Genomic DNA, 16452 nt, shown 5'->3' with positions numbered 1-16452 from the left:
GGCCTTTCAACCCATGCAGCCTACTGACCTTTTTGATCAGTTTTCATTTTGACATAAAATATCTTAAAATCTTTTCAAAAATCTTTTTGTAGAAAAACCATGACCATTTTTATGTTGTCCTGCTAAGGAGACACAACTAGTTATTAGGTTAAGGAAGCAATTACTTTTCCCCAAAGGGCCAGGTTGGTTTTCTAGATTCTTCCCCCTTAATCTCAATGAATAGAATCACTTGAATACAGGTTTTTGTTTTTATCCGATTATCTTTATCGGATATTAAAATTAGCTTCATAATCAGAAGCGTTCTGTCGTGACAGCACCCTCTTGTCCCCCCAAAAACAAAAATAAAAAGCAACCAAACAAAAACAAAAGCAAAAAACAAACAAACAAAAGAATAAACAGAGGAACTCTGTTGGAGCAAATACTCTATAGTGAGATCTACTGTATATAACTATATGATGTGGTTGTTCTTCTTGTTCTTATCTTCTGTGACAGACGGGGCAACACAGAATAAGATAATATAAAAAGATGAAATTGTTTTATTTTTTCAAGTATTATGTTAATTTATATTATTTTCATGATGAACATTACTGAAATCCTCCTCAATGGAAAAACCAGGGATTACCTAACCATCAGATTCTGGTTTTAATTACAAAGCAGCTTTCTTTATATTTGCACTGGTATTTTTATTTTATTTTTTATCTGATGTCTTTGTTGATGAGCTACAAGTCTCCGAGGTTGGAAGTCCTCTTTGCTATCACTTTAACACACTTCGTAAATTCAAATGAGTGTTTTGAAAAAGACAATCAGTAACGTACAAAATTATGACCTCACCATGTGGGCGTTCAAAAATTGCTTAAAGGCACCGTAATCTCAGTGTATGCAAACCTCAGAATTTTCTAAAAATAGAAAAAGTATGGTCTGACTCTGAGTAATGTCAGACAGTGAGGAAAAATGTGTTATCCATGTATTCACTGCAGTGTCATAGTTTGTCCAGCAGAGGTCACTAGAGCTCCATATGATGTGGCTATTCTTTTCTTCTATGACAGACTGGGCAAACGCGTGGAAGCTGGGATGGCTCTGTGGTGTTATTTGGACGTTCTGATTTTGTAAAGTAGCTTGAAGCATTCTGTCTGAGTCAAAACACCACATCAGAAACAGATACTAGATTTTTAAGATCAATTGCTGCTGTGAACTATTGTAAAACTCATATTTAATTGTCATAACTCTGTTACTGTTGTCTGATTAATTTAACCTGTATTATACTATTCTTTCCACGATTATTTTAGTATTTTACAGACTTTTTAGGCTATATTAGGATAAGGTTAGATGTCCACCTGTCTGCAAAATTAAGGAACCCCATATAAAATAACCCGTAGGCCTTACCTGTCCACGTTTATAATATAGAAATATTTTCTTCTTTAGATGGTTCAGTCTTGTACATTTGGTGATATTTTCAGCAACAGTGTCATTAGATTTTATAATCTCAACAGGCCACCTTAGACTGCAGCACAGTAATATGTCATAGGCCAGAGTTAAACTGTTGCTCTCCAGATGATTTTTTTAACACTGACTGACTCTCACTGATCAGCCTGTCAAACCGGACTATTAGGATTCCAGCCATAATTATGTACCAATAATTTGGATCCACCCCACCTGTCCTGCATGGTCTGCTGGAAAGTGTCTGGATCGATGAGGAACATTTTGTCAGGGCTTTGACTGGCCTGCTGTGGGCTTGGATAGATGTATGGCGAAAAGCACAAACAGGCTGTTTTGAAGGCTGTAGCCAGCATTGCATTGTCAGGTCAAATTTGAGTTTGGATTCTGATGGGTTTATTCATCTGAACATGTGAATTATATCAGAAAATATGTCATCAAATGTTAAATGACAGTATCATCAGGCCTACAGCTGGGTAAAACACACACCAAATAAAATATTTTCAGTATTTCAGGCAGCATCCTGAGTACACTGAGCTCTCACAGCTTGAAAATATCACGCAGTTTGGATTGAAGAGGTTTAGACATCTGTCAAATTCAGCCAATAGAATGTAGGCTACATTAGGAATATTGAAAAAATCCTGCTGCGGGATTAAATCCAGATTCTAATCTGATCACAGAAGTCGGATGGAAGCAAAACAGTTCTTCCAAAAGCTGCATAGATAGTAGAAAAAGATCAATGTATGAGGCATTTGCAGCAGCAGAGAGAATCTTAGCTGAACATGCAGCAGGTTGGAGCCACATTGTTCCGTGTAATTGGTGTGAAATATTAGAGCTGCCTGTCAAACATGATCAACTGCGGTGAAAAATCTCTCACTACCAGTCCAGAGCCCACTCTGCAAGCCTATAAAGCTTTATGTGTTTTTCAGTCAGTCTCGCATTGGGAGAGGATTTGCCTGTGCTCATTTTTGAAGTAAAACAAAAACAAAAGGAAAAAAACATGAATGTTTATGTTATTAAACATGCTAGCTGTCAAATTTTAGTTCGATTTTATTTACTGGTATGGTTAAATATTTTTGTTCCGTACACACTTTTATTGTCACACTTAATTTTTCCTTCGTTTTTTCCCCTCTTGTGTCTGAGTCATTTGTTTGTTTTATTCAGTTTTAAGACTCCCTCTGCTTTTTACACCTGTCTATTTCTTGTAGCTCATGTATGCATTTCTCTTTGCGTTTTGGACTCATTACATAAATGAGGGGCTTTTATTTAAAGTGGGTCATGGTGTCTAGATGTCTTTTTTTCTGGCTTGTTGCTTGATCTACATCAAATCTACCCCACCAGCGAAATGGAGACACTGCATCTTTGGTAAATGAAGCTGATACAGAGGTAAGTAAACATAATGGGTTTAAAGGCAATTTAGTAAATAAGAAAATCAACTTATCTTGAAATCCTATGTGTTTTTATGAACGCATGCAGAAATACTTAATTTTATAAAAGTTCTTCTGGAAACTGTCTCCCAATCAACTTTAAAGAACCAAATTGTACAGGAAGGACTAAACTAGGAGCTAGGGCAGGTATGGAAATCAATATAATTTTGCACCCATCCCATAATCATATTATCTAAATATATTATTTTTAATGCTAATTTAAAAATATGAGAAAACATATTGTAAAATCTTGCAACATTTCTATATTATGCTGACATAAAATTTCCTTCAGTACACCAAAACATGTCACTTGATTTATTAAAACTCCTGAAGTTGGACTTTTGTGTTTTGGTCTTTCAACCAAAGATTAAGTCTGGGGGGCATGAAACATTTTTTAATGGCAGAATGTTTTGTAAATATGGTATTTTAGTTTTCAAATGAATCTATTATGCAAATATTGCTGTCATATGGTGGGGATCTAATGAAAGAGTCCATCAGCTTTGGATATTTTTTTATCTGTAACCCATACAGCAGTTAATTTGAAATAATGGTATCACCTCTTACCCAATACTTTATGTCAAACAAGTCAACGCTAGTTTTGTTTTTGGAGTTTTTCAGCAACTGCATTGCATTGCCCCATAAAGGCCTGTCACAACATTTTGGGTCCCTTTATGTACAGAGGTAGATGTTTCAAAAAGCCACTCCTGTTTTTAAAGAAACAAGAGGACCAACACAAAGATCGTTTTTGGAAAACCTTTATTTCCATGTGGACAAACTAAAAAATCCTTAGCATTCATATGTGCCTAACTGTCACGCACGTGCAGAGGTGTAGGGCCGGAGGGAGCTTGAGCCCCTGCCTCTTTTATCCTTAATGCCCCTAGTACCTTTTTTGAGTTTTTTTTTTTTCCAGTTTTAATTTGTTTTATCTGTGTGTCAGGAGTCCTGCTTGTGCCCCCTCGACAATAATATTTAGCTAAATATAATACTTTTGCAAAATAAAATAGTCTGGCTGAGCTGCTTTCGGTCTAATAATGACTGAGGATTCTCAGTTTCTCTGCCTTCATGTTGTTAAGACACCGGGCCCATGGTGAGGAGGAGGAGGGCGGATTTGCGCCCTCTAACTATCAAATTATGGGCAAGAATATGTTTCCAACAAACCCTTGTTTGTGAATAAAAACACCATGTTGAAGTTAGAAAATCCGTTTATATTTATTTTTTTGTAATTGTCCTCGAAATAGCAGGAAAAACCCTCTTTGCCCCTAAACACAGAACTGGTTCATGTGCAGAGAAAACTACAACTTTAATTTTATTAGACTGCCCCAGTGCTGGACTAAATGCAGCATGAGTCGGTCCAATCTACATATAAAGAATATCTGTATTTATATTAGACATTCCTAAATGGTACCGCGACTGTCACCATGACGCACCTCAAAGCCCGGGTTCCGCCTGCTCGATGTTCGCTCTCTGCTTCACTTTAACCTAACATTACTACCAGGCGGTTCGCACCGCTGCTGACGGGATCTGGGCTGGAGGTGAGCAGTTGTGAATACTGCAGAACCTCAACTGCTAAAGAAAGATTCAGCTCATAGCATTTTTAGTTCGCAAAATATCATATAAACATCAGCGAAAATACTATACCAATTACTTGGATCGTAGCATAAAGCCAAACATGCCACAATTAAATAAATTAAAATGTCCCAAAAGCATCATCGGACTGACACAGTGGCTACTGGGGGATTGGTAGCTGCTGGCTCTTCGTGCAGGGACGGCCCAAGGTAATATGGGGCCTTACACTGAATCAAGACTTAGCCCCCTGCTTCCCTTCTACCAAGAACTTCAGCATCACTAACAGTGTTTAAATATAAATTTAGTGAAGTCTGTATAGGGAGCCCAAGTTAACTGGCCGAGTTTAAAATCAATCACAAATTATTGGTTATTATTTGTTATGATGCATTTGTGAACAAACCCAGCTCAAACACAAAGATTACACCATATTGTAGCCATAGTAACACAACAACCAAACTATAAAGATTATTCTTTGCACTTTTACAAAGTGAACTTCCTAATTAAATCCTAAATGTACTATTTTTTCCTCTGTTTAATGCATTAAATAAAATTTAATAGCATTATTATTCTCAATAAATGAATGCTACAGGTTTAGATCTATGGTCTGTGTTACAATTCAACCATTCATAGGGGCCCCGGAATGTCTGGAGGGCCTTACCAGCTACTGAGTTTTCTTTGCCTTGATATCTCTCCATACAACTGTAGATCTCTCATAGGTGCTAACATAAAAACATATACATAGAGTTAAGCCCTCTGAGCTTTTTTGATCTTTCAAGCAGTCTGCAGCTAAACGGTTATAGAGGTTCAACAGAAGTAGTAGGGCTTATTTAGTAAAATAGCAAATTTGCTTATTTCATAGCATGCGTCATAATCAGCAACCTTCTCTCCTATGGTCTGTTTAACAGCTACAGTCTCAGGTCAACACAGCCCTCCAGGACTGTCAGCAGCAGAAACAGCAACATTATACCTGTCGGAGAAAACATAGACTATATTTGCTTTGCATTGTCCCCACATGATGACAATGATACAGTATGAGTCGATTAAATAGTAGATTCTCAATTAAAATGAGTTATTGCCATGCTGTTATATGGTGTTTTAAGATTTTGTTCAATGTGCCCTTTTTTAACTTTCAGCCTCTGCCCCTCCAAAAGTCTCTGCACAGCCCTGACTATAAATTAGGGGTCCGAGCCTGTGTAACAAAGTTAACAATGTACTTTATTGATTATTGATATTGATATATGTTATGTTGAGTATTTGTGAATTTTATCTGTGTGCCGGTGTTCTGATTGTCTTGTGACGTAGCATCGATGTGCGCATGCACTTTACCACAAGGTAAGACGGATTCATGGGTAGCAAAGATAAACAGAACACCTGTGCAACGCAGTTTTTATTTTCATGTTTAGGACCGGAGTCCAAGGAGAGAAGTGGAAAGAAGATGAATTTGTTTTAATCTCTTCCAGATAGGTGTTTTTATTATTATACGTTATACATTTTATTTCTCTGTTTATTTTTCTCTGTCCCACTGTGTTATGTGTTATTATGGCCAAAAGGTGACGTTTTCCTCTTCTTGTTTTTGGTTTGTTGTGATTTTTGTGAGATTTACTTTTGATTTTTTTTGTTGTTAAGGATTGTCTTTGGAAGGAAATATTTTACAGCGTTGTTCTGCGCTGCTGAAGGACCAGAGTGCAGGGAGAGAGGGGGAAAGAAGATTGATTTGTTTTAATCTCTTCCAGAATAAATGGTTCATTTGTGCAGTCTGGGTGGATGATTTCTATGAGCACATCATCACAACCTGTTACACCTGTGGGAGCAAGCCGATCGCAAGTGCAAGGCATGGCCATTCGCCTGCTTCCAGTGGAGCAGGGAACCTTACTGTTTTTGCTCCGGTTTTTCATTCATGTTGATTACTCTAACAGTGTCTTCACAGATCTGTCCAACAAATCAATCAAACATCTGCAGCTGATCCAGAATGCTGCTGCTCGAGTTCTCACTAAAACCAGGAAGATAGAGCACATGACACCAGGTTTAAAGTTCCTACACCGGCTCCCTGTAGCTCAAAGAATAGACTTTAAAATACTGTTAGTTTATAAATCACTGAATGGCTTAGCACCACAATACACTGAAGATCTGCTGTTGTTGTATCAACCTTCCAGACCCCTCAGGTCTTCTGGTTCTGGTCTCCTCTGTATCCAGAACCAGAACCAAACTAGGGGAAGCAGCATTCAGCTTCTATGCACCACAAATCTGGAACAAACTTCCAGAAAACTGTAAAACAGCTGAAACACTGACTTCCTTTAAACCTGGACTAAAACCCCACTTGTTTAGAGTTGTATTTGAAACGTAATCAATTATGAATGTCATGATGGCACTTGACTTAATGTAATGTTTTGATTGCTGTGTCTATGTTGCATGACTTTGTGTTCTTGTGTTTGTTATGATGTAAAACACTTTGAAATGCCTTGCTGCTGAAATGTGCTATACAAATGAAATTTGATTGATTGATTAATTCTGATTATTATGTTTCTCCACTGAAGCTCATACTGCAGCCTACTCCCTGGAACTTATTACAACTTTTATTTATTATTCAGGTTCAGTACCCACACCGCTACAAATATTCAGGCATGTGCACCTGTACCTCAAAGTCCCATTAACAAAATCATTATTGGCAACGTTTCTTAGAAAGATTCTCCAACAGATGAGCCACTGTGCAAAAGTTGTTGGTCTGAATATTTAGTCAGCAGAAAGACATCAAGATTGCATTAACCAAAACCAATCTTACCCCTTAGGATCAACTCTAAGCCAGATAAAACGTAGCTCAATAGGTAGAAACAAAAAAGTTATCATGGTGGATTTTCTATTTTTTTGCTCAGTTATAATATAATTATAGCTAATTACATTCTAATTGCGTAACAAAATTTGTTACGCAAAAGCTGTTGACCGGGGCTGCACAGTAGTGCAGTGTTGTCTTGCAGCAAGTAGGTCCTGGGTTCCATTCCCGACCTGGAATCTCTCTGTATGAAGTTTGTATGTTCTCACTGTGCATGTGTGGGTTTTCTCCGGGCACTCTGGCTTCCTCCCACAGTCCAAAAACATGACTGTCAGGTTGATTGGTCTCTCTAAATTCTCCTTAGGCGACCTGTCTAGGGTTTACCCTGCTTTTTGCCCATTGACCAGTAGATATAGGGACCAGCACCCCTCATGACTGTAGATGGTAGATGAAAAACCACTAATCAGATTTCCGCCAAAATTTGCACGTACCTGAACACGATGGGTTTTACTTTACATATTCAATATGGTCATGGTTGGTTGAAGTGTGGAGAGCTTATTAACAAAGGGGTGGAAAAATGCTTAATGTGACCTCCAAACTTTACAAAATTACACGTTCATCCAAATAAGTTCAGATTTTCAGGATGTTTTCTTAGAATCTTTGCTACCATTTCATACACTCTGTGTATGGCCATATCTTCATGTGCCTCACTATGTTTTTTCACAAGTTTGTGCTCAACACAAATGCCTATCTTTTGCAGTCCTTTGACAATCTTGACTAAGTTGGTCACTCTAGAACACATCACTTAGTCATTCTGCAAAGTTTGGTAAGAATCTGTGTTTTTTTGTTTTTAATAACAGCAAAACAAACCTTAACATTGAGTTCTCTTAATGATTAATGTTGTTTTATGCATTTATGCATCAACAGAACATCATTAAAAAATTCAGCGTAAATGACAAGCAAGTTTGTATATTTGGTAAGATTTTCTGATTTTTATTGCAAACTACCACATTTTAGGGACCTTTTGAATTTTTGAACATATAAAAATCCATAGAGCAAAAGACAATCAGGCTGCTTTCATAGTGTAGTCATTCTATCTGGCCACATGATGCAACTAAATACACATTTTCTGGGCCAGTAACATGTGTACATTATACTCTTACTCAGCTCAGTTTCACCTCAGTGATTTTAAAAATCTTCATTTTAAATGAAGATTTAAAATGAATCTTATTTTAAGATTCATTTAAAATAAGATTACTTTTGCACATATATTTCAAATGTGCAAAAGTATCTATTAATATGGCCTAGCAAGCATGATACTTTTCTCACAAAGCGATCAAACATTTTCTATCTCTTTGACTGTCAATATGAGTAAGTATTTCATTTGTATAAGATTGAAAGACATTATAAACGTGAATCTTGTCATAAGTTTAATAACTTTTGTCATGCTGTATTGTCCCCACAGCGTCATCCTATTGTGTAGTCATAACTGGCCACCTGATGGAGTTCTTAATTTGAGCTCAATGCGTGTTTAAACAAATTTCAATAAACTTTAATGGCTTTCATATACAAGTGTTTCATTGTGTTTCACCACCATCCTTTGCAATTAATTATAAAGAATATCTTAAAATAATGTAGTCAAGTTTGCAGTTTTTTTTCTTGAAGTAGAAAGAGAAAAAAATCCAAAAGGAAGTCTTCTTTGTCCCATATGGGACACAAAGCAATGCCATTTTCTCCAAATCAGTCCCCATCTACTCCTTTAAATCCCTTTGAATACCATTATGATTATCTCAGTTCAATGGGATTGAAAGACTTTATAAATGTGAATATTGTTATAAGTTTAACTTTCAACATGCTTTATTGTCCGTGTGAAGTAGTGTGGTAAATGGGTCAAACAGGTGACCAAAGGAAAAAAAGATAGCATCAGCACTAGTTTCAGGTTCTTATGGTGAAATGTCATTGCTTAGCATTTGTTAGGATCTGACATCCATCCTGAGCATCTGATAGCTTATTGTTCTTATAGTAACCATTATGACAACACACCTGCAATTCATTGGACCAAACCATAACAAAAGAGGTCACACCAAACAAAATCTAAACAAAGAAACAGGATTATTAATCTAATTTACAAACTCATTTACCTAACTAAATGATCTGCAAAATAAAACATGTAATACAGGACAACTTAAAAGGTTACTTTAAAGAAAAACAAACAATACAATACAAAAAAGAAAACCCTCTATTTGGTAAAACCCAGTGATGCAATCAATGACATATCCAGCTATATAAACAGGAAATGCTGGGCCTGCCCCTCTCATACACCTGCTCAGGCTGCAACATCTGAAATGGACAAACGAAGGTGTGTAAAAAAAAGAAAGAAAAACAAATAATTTACCATAAATGTAAATTCATTAAACTAGTGATGGTTAGTGATGGGTAAATGAGGCGTCATGTATCGTTTCGACCTATAGCAAAACTGTATTGATACTGCGTCAATACTGTGTCACTGAATACTGACACCTGCTGGACATTAAAAATCCCTACAGGCAACGCAGTTCACAGACTGATTTGATGACTTAGTCTACACAATAAGATTTAAGTCATTTTATTTTGTTGTATATTATATATTGTATTATGTCATATCTTCAGTTAAAATCAAAATATATTTGATATTCTTCGATACAGTCAATAAATAATGTGAATATGTAACAAGTGATGAAAAGGAAAGTGAACGTGTTTGGAATGAGGATGCTTGTGGACTGGTTTTTTTTTCACAAATTGTCATTAAAAAAAAAAGTTTTTCTAATATTTTGAAATTTAGTCTGTTCCGTTTTTTTGGCACAACTTCTCCTGCTGTAGAAAAAAAAATGAAGTAAACAATACATTTATATGAAATAATTCATAAAAAGCAACTAATTTGTAGAATGGCTGTATACCTGAGTTTATCCAGGTGTATCTGCGACTTCATTCTGACGCCCTATGCCTCAGCATTGAGGAGGTGAATTTAAATAAAACAGATTTTAGTGACACTGTATAGTGTTCACATAACTTACATTTTTTCTTTTGGAAAAAATTTTTGGATGTGTTTTGCTGGAAATGTCTTTTTTGTATTTATTTATAGCGGGATTGTCTTTATTTTCCTTTTTTCCAGTGTTGTATAGTAACGAAGTAAAAATACTTCACTACTTTACTTAAGTATATTTTGGAGTACTTCATACTTTCCTCGAGTATGAAAATTTTTGATGACTTTCACTTTTACTTCACTATATTTCCGAACTTAATTGCGTACTTTTACTCCGATACATTTTCAATGTGTGGTTTAGTTACTCGTTACAAAAAAGCGAGAGAGAGAAACGCAAGTGTTTTGATCCCACCTACTGATTTGCAAGTAGCAAGCAGGCTACCGAACAAAGTCTGTAGCCTACTTGCCTGGGCTGGTTCATCACCACCAATAGGATACACCTGTTTCGCTTCTCCCATTAAACACAAAGCAAGTCTCGCAATCAGCAGCAGCCACATGGAGGAGGAGACGGAGACCACAACGACTGCAACTACGTCAGACACGGCTCCAGGGGAACCACCAGCTGGTGATGAGAGCCCATGGCCTTATTTAAACACAATACACGCTTTCGTGGGTGTTAAAGATGCAGTTTATGTTATTCCTGCCCGAAATGTGGAAATTCTATCTTACAAAAACTCCCCGTCCAACTTGAAGAAACACATCGAGGTAACGTCTTATGAAATGGTTATAATCCTCCTGTTTCAGTAACTATAGCTTGGTCACTAGGCACTACTGTATTGTGAAATCTTGACCATAAATGAACTTTGTTTGGCATTGTTTCAGTTCCACACGTGGTGTATTTAGCTTAGGCCTAATGTTGACTGTATCAGGCTACCTAGACTCCTCTGTTCAAGGGGGGGCAGAAGCCATAGCGATAGCAATTTAGACTAAATTTAACGAATATAGGAAAGGCATGCAAGTTCAAAACCAGGTTTACAGATGCCAATAAGCTGCATTTCCCTCCCAATTCTTTTTTTCTTTTGCATAATGACCAGTTGTGTGCACCACCTACTGACTGTAGCATTGACTGATTCACTGATTTGTGAAGTAGAGTAATCGTAACAGCTCTTTTTCTTCATGTTGGCCGCATTTTCTGTACTATTTATTTTTCTCATTTTCAGCACTGACCTTACTTGAAGGGAAAACTTGAGGCTTACAAAAACTTTGTATTTTCTGTCCTGGAGGGTTTACTAAGGAGCTGGTTCAGTTGTAAAGCAGGTTAAGTTAACCTTGTGCTATAGGTAAAGCACCTAATTTTCTTAACTAAATGATGCCTGCAGGTATATCTATTAGCAGGTTTAATTTTGCCTGCACTTGGTTGGGTACATTATTTTAAGTGTATTTGACAAGTTTACCAAAATATAAAAAATGTCATTCAAACTGCATTTGCTTTGTTTTACTTTTTACTTGTACTTTTCATTACATTACTTGAGTACATCCATTTTTACAATAATTTCCATACTTAAGTACAAGAAGTTTCAGATACTTTAAGACTTTAACTCAAGTAACATTTCAGTCAGTGACTTGGACTTTTACCAAAGTCATATTTTGGAGAGGTACTTGTACTTTTACTTGACTCTGAGATTTCAGTACTTTATACAACACTGCTTTTTTCTGCCTAAAGATTTTTATTTATGGAGGGTAATTTAAGAATAAAATTGTGAAATGTATAATTTCAAAGGAGAAACATATGCAAAACTTAACCTGCAGAACATAACATGAAAGTAAATTAAGAGTCAATTTCAGCTGAATTTGGATTCAGATAGATCGAGTAGAAACTGAAAAGAACCGGATGAAACAACTACGAAGTGACAACCAATACCTTATTTTCTGACGTAAGATCAAAATGTTCCCAAACTACGAAACCTTTTGTTTGCCTTGAGGCTCCATAGTTGACGCTGTACCGTAAAAGATCAAGAATTATTTTGGCAAATGCATCCCGTTGACAGATTCGCTTCCATATATACACAGTTTGAGCGCACCAGTGTCATTTCGAAACAGTTCCTGTATCAGTCACGTGACTTGCTGAAACCAATACGCACACCGACGCGGGTTTTGGTCTATGAGCTTGACACATGCGCCGACGCATCGGTGTTGCCGGACCCATCACTAGTGATGGTAAAACCGAGGCTTTCTGAATCGCTGGGCCACTTTGAGATAGTTGCCCAGAAAATGGCCTATTGCTTCACTAGATACATTCTAAAATGGCTACATCTAGTGGTTGTTTCATTGTACTACACTTGATGTGAATAAGGGAATATGGAGAAAAAACTACAAAAGCGATCTTGGCTTAGTTTCTCGAGATCCCAAGAAACTTTCTTGAGATCCCGACTTAGTTTCTCGAGATTCTGAGAAACATTTTGAAAAATGTTTGTGGGTGAAAAAGCTGTTTATACAATTGCTGCAATACCGGTAGTGGAGTTTAAACGAGAGGCATAGAGGACTATTTACAACGTTTTCTACAGTCTAGAGATGTCCCAGATGATATTATCCTAAGAGATACGAAGCTGAAGTTGGTTTCCGGTTGCAGCTTCTGATTTGGGAAATGGCTAAAGGGTTATTCCACTTTTTTCCCCCACTACCTTCAGTATCTTTTATCTACTCTAGCTTAAAAAACCACAACACCTATAGATTATTCTGCTCTAATAGCAGGATATTTAAAATCAAGTTTGTGATTTGTGGAGCCTTTATCTCATTTTAAAGTTTTCAATGAAGGGCGATTTCAGCCCTTTTTATATATTTGGATCACACTACAACTGCTCTAGCGCTAAAATTACAACCGAATAATATTTTCCAAAGCTTATCGCATTAGCCAAATAATGTGAGCAGAATGAAAAGTCAAAATAGGCAAGTTTGTATTAGTATGAGAAGTCCTAGTTAAAACCATAAAAATTTCAAACTTGTAAACATTTTCATTTTACAGCTTTTCTTTGATTGTAGATTTGAACGTCAATCTAGTGACATGAGAAGCTCTTCTCTCTCTGTGACGTCCCCTTCACCTTACCTGGAGGGATCCGTCGCTTATGCTAAGTGTTCTTTGTCCCGAGGCACACCGGAAGTCGCGCATCCAGGATTCGCTAGGGCTCTTAACTGCAAACATGGAGACATAACCTGGTGGACTGGTCTATCAGTCAAACCTCTCTCATTGTAGAGCAGAAGAGGACAGTGGCTGAGTTTTATACCTTTGCTGAGGTAGAAAAGATTGGGATAAGATCAGCTTCACGTGTAAATATTGGAAATAGCACCGATAAATTGGCTTGATTTTGCGTTGGTAGTAAAAATATTGTAGAGGTAGTAAAATGAATAGTAAAAAGTAGTAAATTAATCTCTAGGATTCCTGTATAAACCCTGTATTTACACTGTTTATGCCATACACTGATTTGGACGCACGCTGAGCTGCCTGCAAGCTATATTATAATGACTTATTATTATGGTTCTTTTTGGTACATTTGTTTGTGGTGTTTTTCTTCATTTGTTGACTTCTTTTTCTAGTTAAGTGCCTTAAAATTATATTTTTGATCAAACATTTTTCCGCCATAGCGTAGTAATTCTATATGGCTACATAATGGAGTCCAGTCCACATTTATCTTGACTAGCAGCATTGTGAAGTTGAAGCTGAACATACTTAAGCCTCGTCTAACTTTATCTGTAGGGAATTCCAAGTTACAAAGAACCATATAAGCCATCATATCTATACAAGATAATGTTGATTCGACCATATTATGATTTTTATACCAAGTCTTTTTCTGTGTTTTTTTCTTGTTTCAGATTCACACTTTTTGCATTAAATCCTCTTGAAGTTCAACACCAGCTTGTTCCTTGAAGGAAGTCATGCAAGATACCATCCTGAAAAATTGCAGACTTGGGGTGCATGTAGGGAGTAGCCGGTGTTCTGGCTATCTGTCCTACCTCATCAGATTTTCCTACCGTAATGCATATAGATAGTTATGCCTAATGGTTGGTGCTACCTTTTGAAACAGTTAGTTATGTTTACATACCACATACTTAACAGTTAGTGTAAATGTTAAAAATGATAATCGGAAATCATTCTTTTAATGACAGGATTTAAGTGGCACTTAGCAGTGATGCATAGAATTTGAAAAAAACATGTGAATAACAAAAACTTTTCTAAAAGCACTTGAATAATGAAGAAATAAATTTTAAAATAAAATCTAACTGAAAACAATTTATTTAATAAAATCTAATTAAAAACATAAATAAGTGATAAGTTCCTTATAATGAATTTAATGGTATGCTTTTATGGTCTGTAAAATATATTTGTATATATTTGTATATATTTAAAATATATACTTGGTACTAGATATGGTCTGAACAACCCATGGCACTTATCTTTTATCTGAAACGTCTGTTTGATCTTACCATATAGTCAGTCCCCTGTATTGTTCAAAACAGTGTTGTATAAAGTACTGAAATCTCAGAGTCAAGTAAAAGTACAAGTACCTCTCCAAAATATGACTTTGGTAAAAGTCCAAGTCACTGACTGAAATGTTACTTGAGTTAAAGTCTTAAAGTATCTGAAACTTCTTGTACTTAAGTATGGAAATTATTGTAAAAATGGATGTACTCAAGTAATGTAATGAAAAGTACAAGTAAAAAGTAAAACAAAGCAAATGCAGTTTGAATGACATTTTTTATATTTTGGTAAACTTGTCAAATACACTTAAAATAATGTACCCAACCAAGTGCAGGCAAAATTAAACCTGCTAATAGATATACCTGCAGGCATCATTTAGTTAAGAAAATTAGGTGCTTTACCTATAGCACAAGGTTAACTTAACCTGCTTTACAACTGAACCAGCTTCTTAGTATACCCTCCAGGACAGAAAATACAAAGTTTTTGTAAGCCTCAAGTTTTCCCTTCAAGTAAGGTCAGTGCTGAAAATGAGAAAAATAAATAGTACAGAAAATGCGGCCAACATGAAGAAAAAGAGCTGTTACGATTACTCTACTTCACAAATCAGTGAATCAGTCAATGCTACAGTCAGTAGGTGGTGCACACAACTGGTCATTATGCAAAAGAAAAAAAGAATTGGGAGGGAAATGCAGCTTATTGGCATCTGTAAACCTGGTTTTGAACTTGCATGCCTTTCCTATATTCGTTAAATTTAGTCTAAATTGCTATCGCTATGGCTTCTGCCCCCCCTTGAACAGAGGAGTCTAGGTAGCCTGATACAGTCAACATTAGGCCTAAGCTAAATACACCACGTGTGGAACTGAAACAATGCCAAACAAAGTTCATTTATGGTCAAGATTTCACAATACAGTAGTGCCTAGTGACCAAGCTATAGTTACTGAAACAGGAGGATTATAACCATTTCATAAGACGTTACCTCGATGTGTTTCTTCAAGTTGGACGGGGAGTTTTTGTAAGATAGAATTTCCACATTTCGGGCAGGAATAACATAAACTGCATCTTTAACACCCACGAAAGCGTGTATTGTGTTTAAATAAGGCCATGGGCTCTCATCACCAGCTGGTGGTTCCCCTGGAGCCGTGTCTGACGTAGTTGCAGTCGTTGTGGTCTCCGTCTCCTCCTCCATGTGGCTGCTGCTGATTGCGAGACTTGCTTTGTGTTTAATGGGAGAAGCGAAACAGGTGTATCCTATTGGTGGTGATGAACAAGCCCAGGCAAGCAGGCTACGGACTTTGTTCGGTAGCCTGCTTGCTACTTGCAAATCAGTAGGTGGGATCAAAACACTTGCGTTTCTCTCTCTCGCTTTTTTGTAACGAGTAACTAAACCACACATTGAAAATGTATCGGAGTAAAAGTACGCAATTAAGTTCGGAAATATAGTGAAGTAAAAGTGAAAGTCATCAAAAATTTTCATACTCGAGGAAAGTATGAAGTACTCCAAAATATACTTAAGTAAAGTAGTGAAGTATTTTTACTTCGTTACTATACAACACTGGTTCAAAAGGCCTAGCCATACCAGTTTATTCCTCTGTATTCACTTTTTTGTTTAGTTTCTTCTTAGTTTGTTCTTTGTGCATTCGTTGTGATTGTGGTAATTACATGTTTATAAGAGAGATTCAGTTGTCCTTCCATGGAAGCATGCAGCATCCAGACTAATATTAAAACACTTTTCAATATAAGCTGTTGCTTTGGCATGACTACAGCACTGCCAAAACATATGTATAAAAATCTTCAATAGGACAGAAAATATTTAAAAACCAGA

Source organism: Xiphophorus couchianus, chromosome 12 (assembly GCF_001444195.1).
Source record: "Xiphophorus couchianus chromosome 12, X_couchianus-1.0, whole genome shotgun sequence".
NCBI lineage: Eukaryota > Metazoa > Chordata > Actinopteri > Cyprinodontiformes > Poeciliidae > Xiphophorus > Xiphophorus couchianus.
The sequence above is the reverse complement of the archived record's forward strand: the minus strand, read 5'-3'. Positions refer to the sequence as shown.